The sequence below is a fragment of the Argopecten irradians genome, unplaced genomic scaffold (genome assembly GCF_041381155.1).
Source record: "Argopecten irradians isolate NY unplaced genomic scaffold, Ai_NY scaffold_0502, whole genome shotgun sequence".
NCBI classification, from domain to species: domain Eukaryota; kingdom Metazoa; phylum Mollusca; class Bivalvia; order Pectinida; family Pectinidae; genus Argopecten; species Argopecten irradians.
The window spans coordinates 16,788-40,438 of NW_027187969.1; the positions used below are offsets into that span (position 1 = coordinate 16,788).

Sequence of the window (23,651 nt, forward strand, 5' to 3'; positions counted from 1 at the left end):
TGGTTCTGCACATGCAAAAATAAACTGACTTGGGACATCCGAAGGGAAAGTGAGCTTATGCCAAGGTAATGCGTCCGTCGCCCGGCCGTTCTTCCGGCCGTCGTCAACTGTTCCATTTAAACAACTTCTTATCCAAAAGTTAGAGACCTAGAGTCCTGAAATTTGAATTATAACATGCTGGGATGAAGGGCAACCAAGGTTGTTCCATTGAAAGACATTGATCTTCATTCAAGGTCACAGGAGAGACAAAGGCCTTGACACCCGATATTACTTGGGTCAAACATAGACATTCTTATTGACTCTCTTATGTCTTAAGTATGCAACGTGATTACCAGACAGTAGGTGAGCGATTCGGGCCCATTGGGCTCTTTTTGAGTTGTGTCTCTCAGAAAAAATTGCCGTTTTATAGTGTTATCTTACTAAATTGATAATGAACTTTTGACGAAACACGAACGAACATACATTATGTTTCTATTACCATATATTGCTTGTGTGTGAAGAAAAATCGTCTTAAAATTCGTGCAGAAATTACCTGTATGTAATATAGGTTATAAAAAAATAGATTGTGTTTTTGTTTGTTCAACTCCCTACTTTTGAATACCGCTATCTTAGCAGATACTATGTTATGTAATATTTCCCAAGTAGGTTGCCGATATTATTAAGCGACTGATATTGTCGTATGGAGTTTTACTTTGATGCATGTATCTACGTTCATAAAGGTAAGTTATAACTCATATTACAACGTTGTCGTTCTCCGCAAACAGTTAATTTCTCTTTTTTTATCCTGAACGTTGTTGGTCATAAACCTCCAGTGAACACCTAGCAGCTAATCTCGAGAAGAAACGGTATTAAGTCGCTATATAGTTATATTTGCACATGCCCCTATATAAAGTTATGGACAATCTGATTACATCACAGATCCTCATACTCACTCTGTTCAATAAAGGCGTAGTGATAGTATTCAATCGGATTGAGTGGAAGTTCAAAATGGCGTAATCCCAATGACGAATGAATACAAACCAAGTGCAGGATCAGATTATTATAGCTCACGCTTCGGAAAGATTTTGCGTCATATGAAAATCTAAATAATCTTTCTGTACTTAGTTTACCTTTTCACATGTTTAGTCTTCGGATCTATATCACGTTCCTAGACTGATTCATCCATGACAAGCATTCAGCAGCTCAACGGTCAAACCATCAATAGGCTATATCACATTAACTTTCCTCGGTTAAAAATCAAATATGGCGGTAGTCGTTCCAGTAATTGGATACAGACATATTCTACGTTCTAACCATCTTTAACGCAATCAAAACACGGTTCATGATTGCGTTAATCTCTTTATAAACCTTTTAAAATCAACATAGTTACTACTTGCTCTTTTGATCGAATGTTGCTACATGTATTTATCACACTTAATATTTGACTTTATTTCCTGCTTACAGAAAGCAAGATAAAATGGGATTATGCGGTTCAAAAGAAACCCCAAAATCACAGGAAATCTCAAAATCACCAAATAAGGTAATATTTTAGCATGAGGCAATGCTTAGTGTATTAGACTTTCAGGACGGCTTCCCTTGTATTCGATTTGCTGCGTGTATGTGTTGTGGGAGACTGAGGTATGCAATTTTATAGTGCTATATAACTGAAGCATGTCAACGAAGACACGAGGCAACACTTCCCACCAGGTCATACTGACAACGGGTTAACCAGTCCCACTCCCTTCGTCAATCTTGAGCTTTGATAGTTGAAGTTTGTTATCGCTTTTTCACAAAACAGTTTGCGTGTGTTAAGTGCGTGGCACATGTTTTGGGAGACTTTGTTTTTGTAGTGTTGTATTTATATCACTGAATCATTCCGCCGAGGACACTTAACAACACACCCCATCCGGTCATATTATGCTGCCAAGTGGCAAACCAGTCGTCCTACTCTCATTATGCTGAGAGAAGCTATCACTTTTATTGACCACGGGACAGAACACAAAGCATTCCTCAGTGTTAGCCAACATCTAAAGTTTCATTACGCTCGGTGCATTTTACTCAAAGTTATTGCGTTAACAATGAAATGTTAATGAACATCGCACGACGGACTTCGACTATAGCAATAGGTCACCATGACCTATGGTCAGGTGACTAAAAACGTTCTCTGGTTTTTATTAGCTCACCTGGCCCAAAGCTTATGCCATGTCGCGGCGTCCGTCGTCCGTCCGTCAACATTTCCTTTAAATCGCTACTTGTCATAGAGTTCTGCATGGATTGTAACCAAATTTGGCCACAAACATCCTTGGGGGAAGGGGAACAGAACTTGTATAAATTTTGGCTCTGACCCCCGGGGGAAGGAGGGGCGGGGCCCAATATGGAAAATAGAGGAAAATCCTATAAATCGCTACTCGTCCTAGAGTTCTGCATGGATTGTGACCAAATTTGGCCACAAACATCATTGGGGAGGGGGAACAGAACTTGTATAAATTTTGGCTCTGGCCCCCCGGGGGCAGGAGGGGCGGGGCCCAATGGGGAAATAGAGGTAAATCCTTTATATCGCTACTAGTCATAGAGTTCTACATGAATTGTAACCAAATTTGGCCACAAACATCCTTTTTGGAAGCGAAACAGAACTTTTATCAATTTTGGCTCTGAGCCCCCGGGGGCAGGAGGGGCGGGGCCCAATGGGGAAATAGAGGTAAATCCTTTAAATCGCTACTAGTCATAGAGTTCTACATGGATTGTAACCAAATTTGGTCAGAAATATCCTTGGGAGAATAAGAAATGAGTTTGTATAAATTTTGGCTCTGGCCCTCCGGGGGCAAGAGGGGCGGGGCCCAATAGGGGAATTATAGGTAAATCCTATAAATCGGTACTTGTCCTAGAGTTCTGCATGGATTGTAACCAAATTTGGCCATTAACATCCTTGGGGATAGGAGAACAGAACTTGTATAAATTTTGGCCCAGACCCTCCGGGACAGGAGGGGGGCAATAGGGGAAATAGAGGTAACTTCTATAAATCGCTACTTGTCCTAGAGTTCTGCATGGATTGTAACCAAAATTAGCCACCAACATCCTTGGGGGAGGGGGAACAGAACTTTTATAAATTTTGGCTCTGGTCCCCCTGGAGGCAGGAGGGGCGGGGCCCAATAGGGGAAATAGAGGTAAAATCCTTTATATCGCGACTACTCATAGAGTTCTACATGAAATTGTAACCAAATTTGGCCACAAACATCCTTTTTGGAAGCGGAACAGAAACCTTGTATAAATTTTGGCTCTGAGCCCCCGTGGGCAGGAGGGGCGGGGGCCCAATGGGGAAATAGAGGTAAAATATCCTTTAAATCGCTACTAGTCATAGAGTTCTACATGGATTGTAACCAAATTTGGCCAGAAAGAAATATCCTTGGGAGAATAGGAAATGAGTTTGTATAAATTTTGGCTCTGGCCCCCCGGGGGTAGGAGGGTCGGGGCCCAATAGGGGAATTATAGGTAAATCCTATAAATCGGTACTTGTCCTAGAGTTCTGCATGGATTGTAACCAAATTTGGCCATTAACATCCTTTGGGGTAGGAGAACAGAACTTGTATAAATTTTGGCTCTGGCCCCACGGGAGCCGTAAGGGTGGGGCCAAATAGGGGAAATAGAGGTAAATCCTTTAAATCGCTACTTGTCCTAGAGTTTTGCTTGGATTGTGACCATATTTGGCCATAAACATCCTTGGGGGAAGGAGAACAGAACTTTGGCTCTGACCCCCTGGGGGCAGGAGGGTTGGGGCCCAATAGGGGACTTAGAGGTTAATATTAAAATTCCTTCAGAAAAGAAACATTGAACCTGTATTCAGAATTTTACTTGGCATTACAAACCAGGTGAGCGATACAGGCCCTCTAAGCCTCTTGTTTGTCCATATATATTGCATTTTGTACATGACAATACATTAAATATCGGCATCCATTACGGAATGAAGGGCTACCATGTTTGCTCAAGTGAATGACCTTGACCTTCGTTCAAGGTCACAGAGGTCAACTATTTTCTGAAAAATTTAAAGGTCAAAAACTAAGGTGCCTGATTAAAATACATATCCTTATTGTCACAACGGTTGATTAGAGGATCTGACAGCATCCCATTAGGGTCATGTCCCGTTGACCTTTTGAAATGGCCAATCAAATTGATGCCTGCAAAATTTTGATAGTGAATTTCAGGGGATGAAATAGTTTTAAAAAAACTGTCAGAATTTGTTTTATATATGTATTCATCTCGCCCAAGAGCACAGCAAAGCTAATTGTATATGTATACTGGGAATAAAGGTCATTTGAACATGAAACCGTATGAGATGTTGTCAGATCCTCTATTTAAAGGAGTGGTTATAAGGATCTGTATTTTAAACAAATTGCCTATATTCCTAATATTGGCATACAAGAATTAAGGGCTGTCGGGTTTGTTCAAGTGAATAAACTGTAACCTACTTTTATGGTCAAAGTCATCAAATATTTCGGAAACTTGCACCTTCACCTAAGGAGTTCCTTTTGTTGCCTTTATTGTTAGCCATCACTGTCTATTGTGATGCTTTATGACAATAGTCATTTGACCGTTAAGTCCCACGGGCCTCTTGTGTTTTCAAGAAATAAAGAACACATATTGTTACTATTATATATATCATTATATGAGTTAATCTATATCCGTTTTCAGGAAATACCCGATGTCAAATGCAGTCTTGAATGTAAAATTGTCGATGGTTGGAACATCAGCAATTTATTACACAATCATAAGCATTGGGAGAAATTAAATGATGCCGATCGACAAATGGTACGTTTCGCTCAATATATGGCAAATAAGGAGCCAAAGAGTACAATGCGGAATTGCAAACTAATTATTTATTGCAATGATATTGATGTGGTTATTAAAGCCGGCAATGGTCAGAACGTGATATCTATGCTTATGATCAACGGGGAGTACAAGTGGGAGTTCACTGATAAATATAGCCTGTCGAAAGCCAGTTGTATTGGGAAGATTTGGAGTCGTTTGTAAATTAGTGACACCTCTGATCGATTACTTATTGTACAACACACAAAATACAGAAATAAAGTGATGTTATAATTAAAATGAAGTGAAAAGCAATAAAACATAGATTGCCAAAATGTTTTATTTACTTTTAAAGTTATATATGCCGTACTTCAATCTGATACAAATACAGTTCCTTATTATAAGAGGATCTGACAACATCCTAATAGGGTCATGTCCAGGTGACCTTTGGAAATAGCCAATCAAATTAATCCTGGCAAAATTTTGCCAGTGAATTTCAGGGGACGAAATAGTTTGAAAAAGCTATCGGAATTATGTTTGTGTACGTAGTCATTTCGCTTAAGCTAATTGTATATGTATAATGACGTTTAAATTGATGTAGCAAAGTGTAGAAACTACATTTGATATAAATTATACACTTGGTTTAAAGATCATCTGGATGTGACTCCTTTCAGGATATTGTCAGATGCTCTATTGAACGGAGTGGTTATGAGGATCTGTGTTTTGATCTGATCAGATTGTCCTTCATTCCAGCATGCTACAGGTCAAATATCAGTACCCTGGGCCTTTCGTTACGAAGAAGTTGTTGGAATGAAAAGTTTACGCACGGCGGACGTTGCATGATGACAATAAGACAACACCAATAAGTTCGTATCCATGTGTAAATATCCTGTAAAGCTGTAATATATTTAACCGTTCTCGAGTGACTGGTGTCAGGAAAGGAGCTTCCTTCCTGTTTACAACACGAGTCTTTTTCCCTTGGCTTCCTGCATTTTGCATCTCTCATGTTAAAATTCTCCCCTTAATTTGGACAATGCAGGTGGCAGGTCTGTAATAACGGCCTTCCCACATCCTGGTCTCTGATGGCCTGTCTATTAGGGACACAAACCGAACGATGATATTCTTTTTGTCGTCATCTCCAGATAGCAGGCGGAATCGACATGATTCATCCAGCTTCAATTCATTGACGAGGAATTTTTAAAGGGTATATTTAGGCAGTTCTTTAGTGGTACCTGGAATCCCCATCACCACGAGGTCCCCCCAATCCAGATCTAAACAATCGTTTTTTCACTTCCTCTAATTTGTATATGATAGACGGGAGATGTTTACTATGTAATTCATTAATTTAAGAGTGGACCAAAGTAGCCGTAGAGTCAAGGACGTCGACCTTTTCTTTCAGGACACACATCTTCCTTAACATTTTTGAAATCTTAAGAAAAGGAACGATAGAGACTGTGACACGTGTACGTATAAATGTACGTAGTGGTGATAAAGATCTGTATTATAATCAGATTGGTTTTCACAGAAGATAGTGAAAGAATTTGATTTCGTTAAGGAATTTTTGAACAATATGGAACCAAGACCTTCAGTGTAAAGCTCTAGAAAGTCAGAAAAACACTCCAATTCTAAAGTTGTACCCAGTTAACTCCGCTACAGTAAAGTCTATCACTAAATCTACACTTGATAGTGAACCCGCGCTGACTGAGACCTGGCAGATGAGTCATTATTTAACAGAAAGATACATTTGTAGTATAATATATGAAAAGAAGATTTGATCTTGAATCTATGAAAAGAAGATTTGATCATGAATATTCAAATATAGAAATGCTTTGGAATGAGGTTACCACGGATGGTAATAAGCTTTTATTAGGTTGTATTTACAAACCACCAGATGGCAATGTAGATTGTTGTAAATTTCCAACCAAACTCACATCATGGTAGACTTCTTGCAAAATGTAATTTTCATGGTTTCATTACTGATCCCACTAGTATTACCTCTGAATCATCCACTTCAATTGATATAGTCTTTTCTAACAGTAATAATATAAAAATGCTAATATTACACCACCTATATGTAGTGACCATTCAGTTATATCTTTTCATATATCATATCCAGTTTTAAACACTATGCTTACTCTATGACAATTTTAGAATATAACAAGAGACCCATTGGCCTCAGCGGTCACCTGAGCTCGGATACAGAATGTTTGTTTGTTTGTTTGTTTGATTTATTAACGTCCTATTAACAGCTATGGTCATGTAAGGACGGCCTCCCATGTATGCGGTGTGTTGCGTGTATGTTGTGCGAGGTGAGTGTACAGAATGAAACAAAGACATATAAACACTATATATTTGTCATCAGGCCCTTGAAATCAGTCAGTGATTTTTGACTTTTCAATCTATGAAGATATATGGTTCCATCAAATACAGAAGAGTTTGGTTTTCAGGTCATCCTGGCAATTGACCTATTGTCATCGTGTTTCGTACGTCGTCGTGCGCTGTCCGTCGTGTTTAAAACTTTTTAAACAAAACCTACTCCTCCTAAACCCTTGATTTACATCCATATTTGGTGTAAAACATCAGAGAAGGACAATCATATTTTTAGCCCACCATCAACAGATAGGCTATTCAAATCGCTTTTTGTCCGTCGTCCGTCCTTGCGTCCGTCCGTCCTTCTGTCCGTTAACAACTCTTGTTACCGCTATTTTTCAGAAAGTACTGAAGGGATGTTTCTCAAATTTCACATGTAGGTTCCCCTAGGGCCTTAGTTGTGCATATTGTATTTTGAGACCAATCGGTCAACAAAATGGCCGCCAGGCAGCCATCTTGGATTTTGATATTTGAAGTTTGTTACCGCTATTTCTCAGAATGTACTGAAGGGATCTTTCTCAAATTTCACATGTAAGTTCCCCTAGGGGCCTAGTTGTGCATATTACACTTTGGGACCAATCGGTTAACAAGATGGCCGACAGGCCGCCATCTCGGATTTTGACAATTGAAGTTTGTTACAACTATTTGTCAGAAAGTACGGAAGGGATCTGTCACCAATTGCATGTACAGGTTCCCCTAGGGGCCTAGTTGTGCATATTGCATTTTGGGACCAATTGATGAACAAGATGGCCGACAGGACGCCATCTTGGATTTTGATAGTTGAAGCTTGTTACCACTATTTCTTAGAAAGTACTGAAGGGATCTGTCTCAAATTTTATGTGCAGGTTCCCCTAGGTCCCTGGTTAAGCATATTGCATTTTGGAACCGATCGGTGAACAAGATGGCCGACAGATAGCCATCTAGGATTTTGATAATTGAATTTTGTTACTGTTATATATCTCAGAAAGCAGTCTGAAATTCTGAAATTTCATGTGTAGTAATATGTGGTAAAAGCAGAGAAAAGATCCCTCTTTCCTTTGTCAGACAAAGATCATTCTTAGGTGGGCATTAAGATTCCTCTGGGATCTCTTTTATTTAAACGAGCTAGGTCCGACCCCTGGAGACAGGATCTTATATTTTCTCTTCTTCCTAACTGACTTTATCTTTCCTAATGCCTCCCTTGGCACCGCCTCACTTTTGGCCTTGAGTTGAGCGTTCGCCCCTGTGAGGAAGGCTCTGGGTTCTGTCCCCTAGCCGTGACACACCAAAGTCTTTAAAAGTGGTAGTTTTTTACTCCTGCTTAGCGCTCAGCATACAGGGAGTGGGACGACTGGTTGGCCCGTTGTCATTATAATGTGACCGGGTGGGGTGTGTTGCTTGGTGTCTTCGGCGGCATGCTTCAGTGATATAGCACTATAAATAGGGCAACAGTTCCACTATACAAGAAGACACTACATGAATATACCGCAGTCTCCCAAAACACGCACCTCGCACAACACACACGCAACACACCGCATACATGGGAGGCCGTCCTTACATGACCATAGCTATTAATAGGACGTTAATTAATTAAACAAACAAACAAACAAACGTGCCATCAGGTAAAATCTACTCCAAAGTATAGCTTGAACTGGATCTGAAAAATATTATCTGTTAATTAATTAAACAAGCAAACTGTCACTTGATGCTCTGTAATGTCCATACAATTGGTCAGTTTCTGAAACTTCTCCTTATGAGAAGCATCCAAATACCACCGTGACAAATGATCTGGGATCCTCTTCTCCTGACCCTCTGTATGAACTGCTCGGAGCTCAAATTCATGCAAGGCTGTGTAACAACAAATTTCACGAAGGCAACCTTGCATGAAAGGGATCCTAGACTTCCCTGAATTTATGACTGAAACTGAGGCACTGTTATCAGAATTGATAATAATCTTCTTGCCTTTACAATGACTCCCCCATAACTTAACACATACTGCCACTGTTAGGAGCTGAGCAGCTCTAGAGAGTTGATGCTAAACCCTTGAGAAATGATAAATTCTGGGAATTCCGTATGAAAAACATCAGAGCTCCTGAAAATACCCCCACAGCCTGACAGACATTCATCCGAGGAGAACTTTCCATCTGGAACAGACCACTCCTCAAGGCTCATCATAGAGACCACATTATACATGTGAAGCAATTCTCTCCACCAGATCAAGTCCTTTCTTATCTCGTCACGAACATGACAAGCCTTATTCTCACCTCCTGGAATTTGCCGTAGCCAGTTCAGTAATCTACTAATGAAAACTCGACTTTGTCGAACACAACTGGCAATAAATACCAATTTTCCTAATAAGGATTGTATCTCATGTAATGAGGCTTCCTCCTTATCTACCCAAGTCAAAACTAGGTTTAAAATCTCCTGAACTCTGAATGATGGAACTTCCAAGGTCAGAGTCTCTGTATCAAACAGAACTCCCAAAAACACCATTCTGATAGATGGAGAAACAGACTTACCTTCAGACTCTACTAAGCCACAGTTCCTTAACACTGCCCCAAAAATTCAAATGCGGCCCAACTTTTTTCCTCTTCCTCGGCACCTCCGAAATTATCCAGGTAATTTAGAACACACGAAGGACACGGCAGAAGTAATGCGTTAACAAATGAATGTAGCTGATCTAAGGCCCATAGACAAAACTCTGTCGAAAGAAATTTTCCTTTTCCACATGTATCCCACCAAATGAATATCCCCTGGATCAATCGGAATTTGCCTGTAAGCCCGTTTCAGATCTCTTTTGAACAAATAGCAACCTTTACCCTTTACTTTGATCAGCTAGCCAGGTCATCTACTCTAGGATACGTCAGATTGACAGGCTTGCCCAAGTATTCATCTTTGTGAATATGAGAGTTTACCGACTTCACTTTAGGAAGACTAAGGTCATCAAAAAAATCCGATATGTGTCGCATATCACACTATTCAAAGTAGGCATTCTTTAATGCATAGCCACACAAGAAAACAAGTCTTCATCTGTTGGAATATGAGTGGTTATTATAGGTCGAGGAAGATAGAGTGCATTGATGCATACGTTTGCTGTAGGAATGAATACACGCTCTGCATTACCTATGGTGAATTCGACAGACGGAGGTTGAATAAACCTAAGGACTGGCTCTTCAGTTCATTTGGCAAACCGTAGAATATGCCTTAGGGATACTGCCCCTCTTCTTCCTGCTATAGAAATGACACCTAGTGGAAGCAGACTGACCTATTGGCCTCGAGCGCTCTGAAACTTACAGATAAAATTAAAATTCATGAGTAAGAAATTATGATGTCATAATAGGCGGAGGGTAGTGAACATACAGTAATACATGTATGCTTAGCTCAAAATATGCAAATTTATGTTTCAAATTTATGTAAACCTACTGCATATAATCAAGGTGCATGAAAGGTTTGATGTTAAATATAGAGTATTATTTACCTTTAGGATTGAATTGGGGTTGAACTAGATGGTATTTGTACACCAGAAGATGAACCAATTTATTGCGTTGATTCCAGCCTCTGTCTTTGTTGTGGACACGATCTTGACCTTGACCGTGATCTAGACTTGGAGCTCGACACCCTTGATCTCCATCCAGTTGGTGAAATTGATGCCAACCTATGTCGTTCTGGTGACCTAGAGCTAGGCATCGATACCCTTGATCTCCAAGAAGCTCGCGAAATCGACCTCTCCAGAGACCTTGATTTTTCTCTGGATCTTTTTCATTAAATTTCTGTGGCGGTGGAGGAAAGCAAACCCTTTCTTCTAAAAGAAATAAACAAAGCAGAAGTAAAATCATTTAACATGTATTTTTACAGAAAAAAAGACAACGTCAATCAAAAAACAGAAATCATCTTCATTACATATCTAGTGTTTAAAACATTGCAAACTTTGTAATACGTACTATTGCGAGGAAAGCCTTCAAGTTCTGCTTACGTAGTCCTGCGCTTGGCAACTTCAACCCTTTCCTCAACTTCTAAATTAAAATTGAAGTATTTTCATATCAAAATAATATCTGTATTACAAACACTTAGAAATATAATAATTCTGGACTTCAAATTTACACAGAAAAAGTCATTAATAAGGATTTGGCAGCTTTTGATGGAGAGTAAAGTAAAAGTTCTTTGAAAAACATTCTAACTATAACCTTTCAACTTAAAGTGATTTGTACAAATAACTTATAGAGTTGATGGAATTGGACACCACCATAGACCTTTTTATAAATCAAATGAGCTCTGATCTATTAAAAGTTACCTGTCACAAAATCTCTTTTCCGCTCTCTCCTTTGAGTGTTTTCGTCCTCTTCATCTGTCTCTTACGCTGTTGTGAATATTTATATCTTCACATTCTTGCCAGTCTTTCAAAATTATAAGCATATTGTCAAAACTCTGGCTTTCCATCTGTCTATCTCTTCAAGCGTTCGTGGCTGACGATCGAACTCTGAGGGAAGTTTCCTAGACACCCCTACTAATTAGGTGGAAATATGAGTAACTTGTTGATGAGAAAGCCTACACTCAGTTGGTCCTTTTTCATTTTTTTTTATCTTGGTCACACCGAGACAAACTAGGTGCATGTAGTCCAGACAAAATTCTTAAACACACTTTATGTTGGAAGCTTGGAATGGTGTAACTCCTGTTTGGTGTGCAGGACTGTGCAAGTCCTCATTAATCCGTAGAGGAAATGTACCACGAAAAATAATCTTCTTTTTTTTCAACACGTGTACCTGGTTCTATACACCGTTTAAAAGAGTCATACCATTGTGACTTTTTATGCACTTTAAAAAATTGTCTTTCTGGAGCATTACAGACGAATGCTTTTACTTTAATTCTGATTCTGCTATCATTGAAGTTGATACCATTTTCCTGAATATCTGCATACTCCAATAAACAGTGTCAGCTCTTTTGAATTTACATAGAATGGACCAAAACTGTGTTCTTGATGATTTGAACAAAGGAATACCATCAATGTTAATTAGAAGTTCAATCATGTCTTTCCTTAAATTGACATTGTCTGTTCCTTTCAGCATATTAAGGAGAGATGTTTTTTCTCCCATACTTCACAGGGCTATCCCGTGGTTACTAGAGAAAAAAATTGTCTTGCATTTGGGAGGAGGGGGTGTTAAAACAGCTCAAACGCGTTAAAGAATAACATGACGTCATCGGCAGAGAGCGAACTTTGTTTGACTTGACCTTTGACCGCGTGAGAGAGCGTTACATCACGTTCACTACTCATCCAAGAGAGATGTGTGAACAATATGGCAACATCTGAAAATCCTCGACGATTTAAGATTGATGAAATTGTTTCTGTTGGTAGTGATGGTCAGCGGGGTTAAATTATCAACATATATAAGCCTCGAACGTATGTTATGTATAAAGTACAGTTATACAGCGACAGGAGGATTGTGTCTGCTGCTAACCACGAACTAGTGAAAGGCCTAGCAGACGACGAGTTTGATTTCCTTGGTTTTGATCCGAAGGTATTGCTTAAGGAAATAGAAAATGCTGAAGCACAGGCTCATTATGTTAACAGTCGGTCCATAGAAACACCCTCCCACCTCTCAAACATGATACAATCAAACCTTCATGTACCACTATGATCACCGAGTCGAGATTCGTAGATATGAATGAAAAAGATGTCAATCAATTCGTAATTGACCAGGAAAATGCAAACACAAGGAATAAAACTATGTCGCACGTCCGTTTGTTTCAATCATTTTTAAAAACAGAGAATGAAAATAAAAACATTCAAAACATTTCTCCCGTCGAGCTAGATAAATATTTAACGAAATTCTTAATATGTGTTCGACAAAAAGATGGCAGCAAGTATCAACCAAGTTATCTTAGAGGAATATTCGGATCACTAGAAAGATACCTGGAACGTCACCGTTACGGTACAAGCCTTGTCACGGGCTATGAATTTGAAAGTTCACGCGAGGGACTCAAAAGTAACCAAAAAGACCTAAATAAGAAAGGTCTTGGAATTAAACCAAGAAGAGCAGATCCAGTGACAGAGTCAGAAATCAAAGTATTATACGGGAAAGGCCCAGCTGCGGAGAGAAAAATACCAGAATCAATTGAAAATACATTATGGTTCAACAATATGATACATTTTGGAATGAGGGGCGGGGAGGTAAACAGAGCCTTGTGTTTTGGTGACTTAAAACTAGGCTTTAACAAAGAGTAAGGTGCCGAATTCTTTGGAAATGAACGAAAGACAAACGAAAACACTAACCGGAATAGATACAAATGATGTGCGGAACTCAAAACCAAGAATGTACACCGACACTAAAAATAAAGACGGATGTCCGATTGAAACCTACAAAGAATACTGTCTGAAACGACATGTCAATGAATCAACTGTCTCAATCAATCACACACGTGTCTATAACATCACAATCTTAGGACATCTCCCTTAGTGAACCTTTACCGTAAATCGAGGGATTCGGAGCCTATTCCTTGTGTTTTCCAAGGGTCTACGATTACCGCAATCTGATTGAAATACAGATCCTTATAACCACTCTGTTCTTCACAATATAGTGCATTTGGACAATGGTCTTCCACACCCATGGCTTCTGTTGGACCCTCACCGGTTGTCTGTAGCAATGTCCTAGAATCTTTAGGAAGATTGTGACCCCTATGACGAAGAATGCCGAACAACCTGTCAGCTCCTGCTCTTCTGACATGATTTTTTGTAAGCCAGGCTGCTAATTCTTTTTAAAGGAAAGTGCTTCGTCTTCAGGTTCAACTAAATCACTATTCGATTCTAGATATGTCAGTCACTTTCCTCATGTCTTGGTGTTGTCTCAATATTTGTATTGTCTCTTGATTCCTGTCTACTTTGAGGTGTTACGTTATCTTCATTTCTATATTATCTTCATCACTGCTGCTCGAACTCTTAAATGCAAAAGATACAGCAGCTGAACTGATTTTTCTCCAATGTTTTACGTACGACATTTGGATTCCATGCAGAACCTAAAACATTCCAATAAATCAACATCTTAATTTCATGCTCATGCAATCTATATATCTAATCATGAATAATCTGTAAGTTGTAAGACAAGAACAACATATATTTAATTTTGAATTTGTGTACTGTATAAATTCAAAAACACAGAATTCATTTAAGTTATTGCAGGCGACCAATTCTCGTCATCGCATGTGTAATTGTATGATTACACAATACTTTTGTGAATAAAGCCATCTTCTGATAGAAGATGCTACCATGAAGCTAAAAGGTTTCCATAATATATTCCTGAAAATGTGTGTGTAATCATACGAATTAAATGCCATGACGAGAATGTCTTGGACGTCGACCATATTGAGCACAGTTGATCATAGACATAACCAGCCTTGTCTTCATCGGCGTTTGCTGGTGATGATCGTCATTTCGCCTGACCTTTGCGACCTCGGTAATATTGACAGCCCCATATACCACAGGCGCGGTACATTTGCTAAAGCAGGTGACAAAAAGGCCCTTGACTGAGCATTTTTGCACATGTGAATGTCCAGGCCTCACAGCACCGAGAAGGAGTCTTTCTGTCATTTTTTCTGTCCATGGGAAGGACCTCAGCATGCCCTATATAGGGCACCAGGACTTGGGAGTGTTGAGGACTTCAGATTGGGGCGTGAAACAGATGTTGCATTTGCTGAATCTCTAACTGCTTTCTTTGTTAGATTTCCCTGGTCCTTTTGTGCAATGAATGATACAACTTCATGGAGTGTAAAATTGTTGCTGGAACTATAATATAAAATTTCGACACCATTGACGAGTACACCGTATCGGATGTACCACCATGGCTCATTCAAACACCTGATATCAATTTATCTCTACATGAGAGGGCAAAATCCAGTGCATTACCCGAAGAACACAAATCCTCCTTTCGGGAGTGCATTAGGGCTTTCCCTGACCATGTTCAGATCTACACTGACGGATCAAAAGATGGTGATAATGTTGCGGCAGCATGCTGTACATCTAATCACTGTTCCTCTATCCGACTCCCGGATGTTGCCTCCATTTTCTCTGCGGAAGCATGTGCTATCGGTCTGGCGCTTGACCATATCGAAGAACACCGCATTGAAAAAAGCAATCATCTGTTCCGACTCTCTTTCTGTTCTTCAGGCTTTGAAATCAAGAAACCCTAGAAATACATTAATCCAAAATCTTTTGATCCGAACATTTCGATTGTCTTCTAAAACTCAAATTACTTATCTCTGGATTCCCCAGCCATGTGGGTATAAAGGGAAATGAAAAGGCCGATAAAGCAGCTAAGACTGCTCTTCGCCTAGCACAAACACATTTTTAAACTACCATACACCGACATCAAACCTTACATTCAGTCAGCCATTAAACACCATTGGCAACAAAGGTGGTCTACCGAAACAAACAATAAACTGTTTAAAATACAACCTACACTTAATCCTAACCTGTCCAGTCGGAGAGACCAGCAGAGAGGAAGTTGTTGTCTCTCGGCTCTCGGCTCCGAACACATAACTTTACACATTCCTATCTATTGAGACGGGGAGGATCCTCCCACATGCCATGCATGTGATTCTCCTCTACAGTGGAACATATTTTAGTGCACTGTATTGATTTTAAGCTTTGTTTGTTTGTTTGATTTATTAACGTCCTATTAACAGCTATGTTCATTTAAGGACGGCCTGCCATGTATGCGGTGTGTTGCGTGTATGTTGTGCGAGGTGCGTGCGTGTTTGGGAGACTGCGGTAATGTTCGTGTTGTGTCTTCTTGTATAGTGGAACTGTTTGCTTACCCTTTTTATAGTGCTATATCACTGAAGCATGGCCGCCGAAGACACCAAGCAACACAATTACACCCCACCCAGGGTCCACATTATACTGACAATCCCTTACGGGCGAAACCAGTCGTGCCACTCTCCTGTAATTGCTGAACGCTAAGCAGGAGCAGAAACTACCACTTCTTGTGTAGACTTTGGTGTGATCTCGGCCAGGGGACAGAAACCCAGAGCCTTCAGGAGCCGCTCAACTCTCAAGGCCAAAAGGAAAGATAAAGTCCAGTTAGGAAGAAGAGAAAAGATAAGATCCTAAATTTAGTCGCCTTTTTACGATCATATGCAAGTAAGCACATACGAGATAAGTACTATGATGTCTCCGACATGTACACTTTGTTTCATGCCGTTGAGACATAATCGTATTTTAATTATCACAAAGAAAATCGGTTATTTTAAACAAAAATATGAACGTTTTCTCATCATATATTCATCATCAACTCAACATTTTCATCAACTTTGTGCATGAGTTTTCTCATGTGTTTTAGCCAAAAACTATTTTATCCCATGCAAACCTTCTTTTTTTATCAAATAAACGTTTACAATCTGTGTTTTAGTCTTACCTGCCTTTTCTCTTACCCTGATCTTTTATTCTGATATTAATGCATAACTTGTAGTTTGGCCCGAAATGACCTTAGTTTGTCGATGGGCCGTAAAACTCAAACAAACAACAAACCTTTCAGACAAGCCAGTAATGTTCTAATGCCCGGTTCCTGGTGACTGGTCTTTCTGCTGAGTTTTCATTCCGATGAACCAGGGTGCTGTCGTCTTTGACAGCCTAACGCTTGATAGCTACTAGGAGATCCACCTGTCACGTTCGCTACATAACGCTGAATATCCCGAAGTGCGTGAATCATTATCACAGCAATAAACAAATAATGCAGGTAGGCAACATGTGAGCATCTATTGTCATGCCGAGGTTTTACACATGTCCCATTGTCTGGTGAAGGCTGACCATTGGTCTATGTCGTATCTGCAGAGGCAGTAGGTGATTCTTACTTTCAGGCGACGTGGGGGTTGAGGCTGTACTTGGCTGCACAGCTGATGTGGCGTGAGCAGTGAATGTAGAGGGCTAAAGTAAGGCCTGTTGCAAACTCAGCTGCAAGATCTTGAGACTGCCAGTCATATAAGTCCACTGGACAGAGTATCGTAGGCATTGCGAGATTCTGAGGCAGGACCATAGCTGTTAATAGGACGTTAATTAATCAAACGAAACAAACAAAACTGAGGCAGGAAGTTGAGCATCAGTAGTGCAGTGTTGAGTCCCATGTGTGGTGGTAGCAGTCCATAAATAAACATGGTCACATTCTCAGCTGTTCAAATTATCTTTCTAAATCAAAGGATGACTGCTACCTGCAATACATTCATGTAATTATTAGTTAACTTTTCACATTCAGTAAAACTATACTGTCCCGCAGGGACGTAAATTATACAAGCCACATTTAGTGGTATATTTAACATTCTAATAATAGACTGATGACCAGTCTAATAAATAGGAATAACAAATGATTTAATGATATTTATTGACAGATTTCTGGGTACAAAGTAATATATCCTCTGCACCAGACTCAATTATGTACATACTTTATTATTACAGTTATTGATGGTAACATCGTATCACCTCAGGTTATCAATTAGCCATGAAATTGTAAAAAAAAATGTCTATGTTGTTCCAATGTATCTCCTCCATTTCATTTTAAAAAAAACAATAACAGTTTCATAAGCACAAACAACACTTTCTGGTAAGTTGTTCCACACCGCTGAAGCACGTAGTGAAAAACTGTTTTTTTTTCAACATGAATATACCACATTCTCCCAAAAAACGCACCTCCCCACAACATATACCGCAATCACATCGCATACATGGGAGGCCGTACCTTACATGACCAAAGCTGCTTAAAAATAGGACGTTAATAAATAAAACAAACAAAATGGTGTTGTTAATACCAAAAAATTGGCCTTCCTTGACAGGTAGGGGGCGTTAGAATTGTACCTGCTGGCCCGAATTCTGCATGATCAGTATAAAAAGGCGACTAAATTTAGGATCTTATCTTTTCCTCTTCTTCCTAACGTGACTTTTATCTTTCCTAAGTGCCTTCGCTTGGCACCTGCCTCCCCTTTTGGCTTTGAGTAGATGCGTTTCGCCCCCCCCCTTTTGTTTTTTTTTTGAGTGGAAGGCTCTCTGGGGTTATCATGACCCTGGGCCGGACGATCACCACCAAAGTCTAATATTAAAAAGGTAGTTTTCTGCGTCCTTGCTTAGCGATTCAGCCATACAGTGGAGTGGGACGGGACTGGTTCGCCTTCTGTCAGAAATCAAAGTGTACCGAGGGTTGGGTGTGTTGCTTGGGTGTCTTCGGGCCTACATGCTTCAGTGATATAGCACTAAATAATAAAGGGCAACATTTCCACTATACTAAGATGACACAACACAAAAACATACCCCAGTACTCCCAGTACACACACCTCGGCACAACATACACAACACGCAACACATCCGCATACATGAGAGGCCGTCCTTACATGACCGTAGCTGTTAATATGACGTTAAATAAAACAATCAAACAAACAAATTGGTGTTGTTAATACCAAAATGGTTCTGCACATGCAAAAATAAGCTGACTTGGGACATCCGAAGGGAAAGTGAGCTTATGCCATGGTAATGCGTCCGTCGCGTCCGTCCGTTCTTTCCGGCCGTCGTCAACTGTTCCATTTAAACAACTTCTTATCCAAAAGTTGGGACCTAGGTCTGAAGTTCTGAATTATAACATGCTGGGATGAAGGGCAACCAAGGTTGTTCCATTGAAAGACATTGATCTTCATTCAAGGTCACAGGAGAGACAAAGGCCGATATTACTTGACACCCGATGTTACTTGGGTCAAACATAGACATTCTTACTGATTCTCTTGTGTCTTAAGTATGCGCAACGTGATTACCAGACAGTAGGTGAGCGATTCGGGCCCATTGGGCTCTTTTTTGAGTTGTGTCTCCCAGAAAAAATTGCCTTTTTATAGTGTTATCTCATTAAATTGATAATGAACTTTTGACGAAACACGAAACGAACATACATTATGTTTCTATTACCTTATATTGCTTGTGTGTGAAGAAAAAATCGTCTTAAAATTCGTGCAGAAATTACCTGTATGTTAATATAGGTTATAAAAAAATAGATTGTGTTTTTGTTTGTTCAATCTCCCTACTTTTGAATACCGCTATCTTTAGCAGATACTATGTTATGTAATATTTCCCAAGTAGGTTGCCGATATTATTAAGCGACTGATATTGTCGTATGGAGTTTTACTTTTGATGCATGTATCTAACGTTCATAAAGGTAAGTTATAACTCATATTACAACGTTGTCGTTCTCCGCAAACAGTTAATTTCTCTTTTTTTATCCTGAACGTTGTTGTCATAAACCTCCAGTGAACACCTAGCAGCTAATCTCGAGAAGAAACGGTATTAAGTCGCTATATAGTTATATTTGCACATGCCCCTATATAAAGTTATGGACAATCTGATTACAACACAGATCCTCATACTCACTCTGTTCAATAAAGGCGTAGTGATAGTATTCAATCGGATTGAGTGGAAGTTCAAAAATGGCGTAATCCCAATGACGAATGAATACAAACCAATGTGCAAGGATCAGATTATTATAGTCTCACGCTTCGGAAAGATTTTGCGTCATATGAAAATCTAAATAATCTTTCTGTACTTAGTTTACCTTTTCACATGTTTAGTCTTCGAGATCTATATCACGTTCCTAGACTGATTCATCCATGACAAGCATTCAGCAGCCTCACACGGTCAAACCATCAATAGGCTATATCACATTAACTTTCCTCGGTTAAAAATCAAATATGGCGGTAGTCGTTCCAGTAATTGGATACAGACATATTCTACGTTTCTAACCATCTTTAACGCAATCAAAACACGGTTCAATCTCTTTATAAACCTTTAAAAATCAACATAGTTTACTACTTGCTCTTTTGATCGAATGTTGCTACATGTATTTATCACACTTAATATTTTGACTTCATTTCCTGCTTACAGAAAGCAAGATAAAAATGGGATTTTATGCGGTTCAAAAAGAAACCCAAAATCACAGGAAATCTCAAAATCACCAAATAAGGTAATATTTTTAGCATGAGCAATGCTTAGTGTATTCAGACTTTCAGGACGGCTTTCCCTTGTATTCGATTTGCTTGCGTGTATGTGTTGTGGGAGGACTGAGGTATGCAATTTTATAGTGCTATATAACATGAAGCATGTCAACAGAAGACACGAGGCAACACTTCCCACCAGGTCATACTGACAACGGGTTAACCAGTCCCACTCCCTTCGTCAATCTTGAGCTTTGATAGTTGAAGTTTGTTATCGCTTTTTCACAAACAGGTTTGCGTGTGTTAAGTGCGTGGCAAATGTTTGGGAGACTTTGTTTTTGTAGTGTGTATTTATATCACTGAAATCATTCCGCCAAGGACACTTAACAAACACACCCCATCCGGTCATATTATGCTGCCAAGTGGCAAACCCAGTCGTCCTTACTCTCCATTATGTCTGAGAGAAGCTATCTCTCTTTTATGACCAAGGGACAGTACTCAAAGCATTCCCTCAGTTGTTAAGCACCAACCATCTAAAGTTTCATTTACGCTCTGTGCATTTATTACTCAAAAGTACATTTGCGTTAAACAATGAAATGTTAATGAACATCGGCACGAACGGACTTCGACTATAGGCATATAGGTCACCATGACCTAGTGGTGTCAGGTGACTAAAATACGATTCTCTGGTTTTTTATTTATGACATTCAAATGGCCCAAAGCTTATATTGCCATTCGCATGCGGTCGGCGGCGCGGGCGCGTGAGTCGTCCGTGCCGGTCCAACATTTCGCTGTAAATCGCTACTTGTCATAGAGTTCTGTGCATGGATTGTAACCAAATATTTGGTCCATCAAGCAATCCTGGGGGCTGGGGGTAAAGGATCTTGTATGAAACTTTTGCGTCATGACCACCCGGGGGAGAGGGATGGGCAGGGAACCGCGCGAGGCGATAGAGGGAAGGAAGAACTAAATCCTTTAAAGTGGCGCGTAATTGGAGTGGTCCTAGAGTTGATTCGTGAGCGAGTAGCAGTTGAGGGGCAGAGGGTATGGAGACGAGGTCTCGGGAATTTCTGAGATGGGGCTTGGCAGCAGACGGCGAGTGTCGGAGGGTTCTTGGGGTGAAGGTGGGGGAAGTGATGAAACTCACACGACGTATAGCCTATAGAATTGGTAGTGTATTATCTCCATATATGAGAGGATGGCTCACGAGAGAAAGAGTGATTTACCTGTCGATATTCTGCCCTTATGCTTGAGTGGTACTGGGTCGGCCCCCGCCCGCGGGGCAGGACCGACGAGCCTGCTGCGGAAACGAAGGTGGCCAAAGTACGCACGTTCAAATCTACTCTATTACTAAGTTACTGCTATGACCCTAGTCACTCCGCCAAGAGTTTTCGACTAGCTTGTAAGTTGTGCTGTGCGCTCTCAGGATATTGTGTGGCACACGCCGACACTATTGCCACACTCTTTACTCACGAACGTTAATACGTGGGTTTCTCTATCGGAGTGGGGGGGGGGGTGGTGGATGACTGTAATGGTCTAAACGTCGATCTTCCGATTTCTTGATTGGAAAACGTCGGAGGGGCCGCCACTTACCAAGTTAGGTAAATAGTAGAGTAAAATCCTTGGATATTGCGCGTTCGATGCATAGAGTTTCTACGATGTGAGATTGCTGTAAACCAAATTTGGGTCCAGAACTATCCTTGGGAGATTAAGAAATGAATTTGGTTATAAATTTTTGGCTCTGGCCCTCCGGGGGGCAAGAGGGGCGGGGCCCAATAGGGGAATTATAGGTAAATCCTATAAATCGGTACTTGTCCTAGAGTTCTGCATGGATTGTAACCAAATTTGGCCATTAACATCCTTGGGGATAGGAGAACAGAACTTGTATAAATTTTGGGCCCAGAACCCTCCGGGACAGGAGGGGGGCAATAGGGGAAATAGAGGTAACTTCTATAAATCGCTACTTGTCCTAGAGTTCTGCATGGATTGTAACCAAAATTAGCCACCAACATCCTTGGGGGGAGGGGGAACAGAACTTTTATAAATTTTGGCTTGGTCCCCTGGGGGCAGGAGGGGCGGGGCCCCATAGGGGAAATAGAGGTAATCCTTTATATCGCGACTACTCATAGAGTTCTACATGAATTGTAAAACCAAATTTGGCCACAAACATCCTTTTTGGAAGCGGAACAGAACTTGTATAAATTTTGGCTCTGAGCCCCCGTGGGCAGGAGGGGCGGGGCCCAATGGGGAAATAGAGGTAAATTCCTTTAAATCGCTACTAGTCATAGAGTTCTACATGGATTGTAACCAAATTTGGCCAGAAATATCCTTGGGAGAATAGGAAATGAGTTTGTATATAAATTTTGGCTCTGGCCCCCCGGGGGTAGGAGGGGCGGGGCCCAATAGGGGAATTATAGGTAAATCCTATAAATCGGTACTTGTCCTAGAGTTTCTGCATGGATTGTAACCAAATTTGGCCATTAACATCCTTTGGGGTAGGAGAACAGAACTTGTATAAATTTTGGCTTCTGGCCCCACGGGAGCCGTAAGGGTGGGGCCAAATAGGGGAAATAGAGGTAAATCCTTTAAATCGCTACTTGTCCTAGAGTTTTGCTTGGATTGTGACCATATTTGGCCATAAACATCCTTGGGGGAAGGAGAACAGAACTTTGGCTCTGACACCCTGGGGGCAGGAGGGTGGGGGGCCAATAGGGGACTTAGAGGTTATATATTAAAATTCCTTCAGAAAAGAAACATTGAACCTGTATTCAGAATTTTACTTGGCATTACAAACCAGGTGAGCGATACAGGCCCTCTAAGCCTCTTGTTTGTCCATATATATTGCATTTTGTACATGACAATACATTAAATATCGGCATCCATTACGGAATGAAGGGCTACCATGTTTGCTCAAGTGAATGACCTTGACCTTCGTTCAAGGTCACAGAGGTCAACTATTTTCTGAAAAATTTAAAGGTCAAAAACTAAGGTGCCTGATTAAAATACATATCCTTATTGTCACAACGGTTGATTAGAGGATCTGACAGCATCCCATTAGGGTCATGTCCCGTTGACCTTTTGAAATGGCCAATCAAATTGATGCCTGCAAAATTTTGATAGTGAATTTCAGGGGATGAAATAGTTTTAAAAAAAACTGTCAGAATTTGTTTTATATATGTATTCATCTCGCCCAAGAGCACAGCAAAGCTAATTGTATATGTATACTGGGAATAAAGGTCATTTGAACATGAAACCGTATGAGATGTTGTCAGATCCTCTATTTAAAGGAGTGGTTATAAGGATCTGTATTTTAAACAAATTGCCTATATTCCTAATATTGGCATACAAGAATTAAGGGCTGTCGGGTTGTTCAAGTGAATAAACTGTAACCTACTTTTATGGTCAAAGTCATCAAATATTTCGGAAACTTGCACCTTCACCTAAGGAGTTCCTTTTGTTGCCTTTATTGTTAGCCATCACTGTCTATTGTGATGCTTTATGACAATAGTCATTTGACCGTTAAGTCCCACGGGCCTCTTGTGTTTTCAAGAAATAAAGAACACATATTGTTACTATTA

General features: G+C 40.2%; 1 long non-coding RNA gene across 1 annotated transcript; it reads left to right on the forward strand.

Annotated features, from left to right (window-relative positions):
- The first annotated feature begins 644 nt into the window (after positions 1–644).
- Positions 645–5,080, forward strand: LOC138312873 (uncharacterized). The gene is made up of 3 exons (XR_011207067.1): positions 645–719; positions 1,444–1,519; positions 4,666–5,080. It is a non-coding gene; the product is annotated as an uncharacterized lncRNA (long non-coding RNA).
- The last annotated feature ends 18,571 nt before the right edge of the window (positions 5,081–23,651 follow it).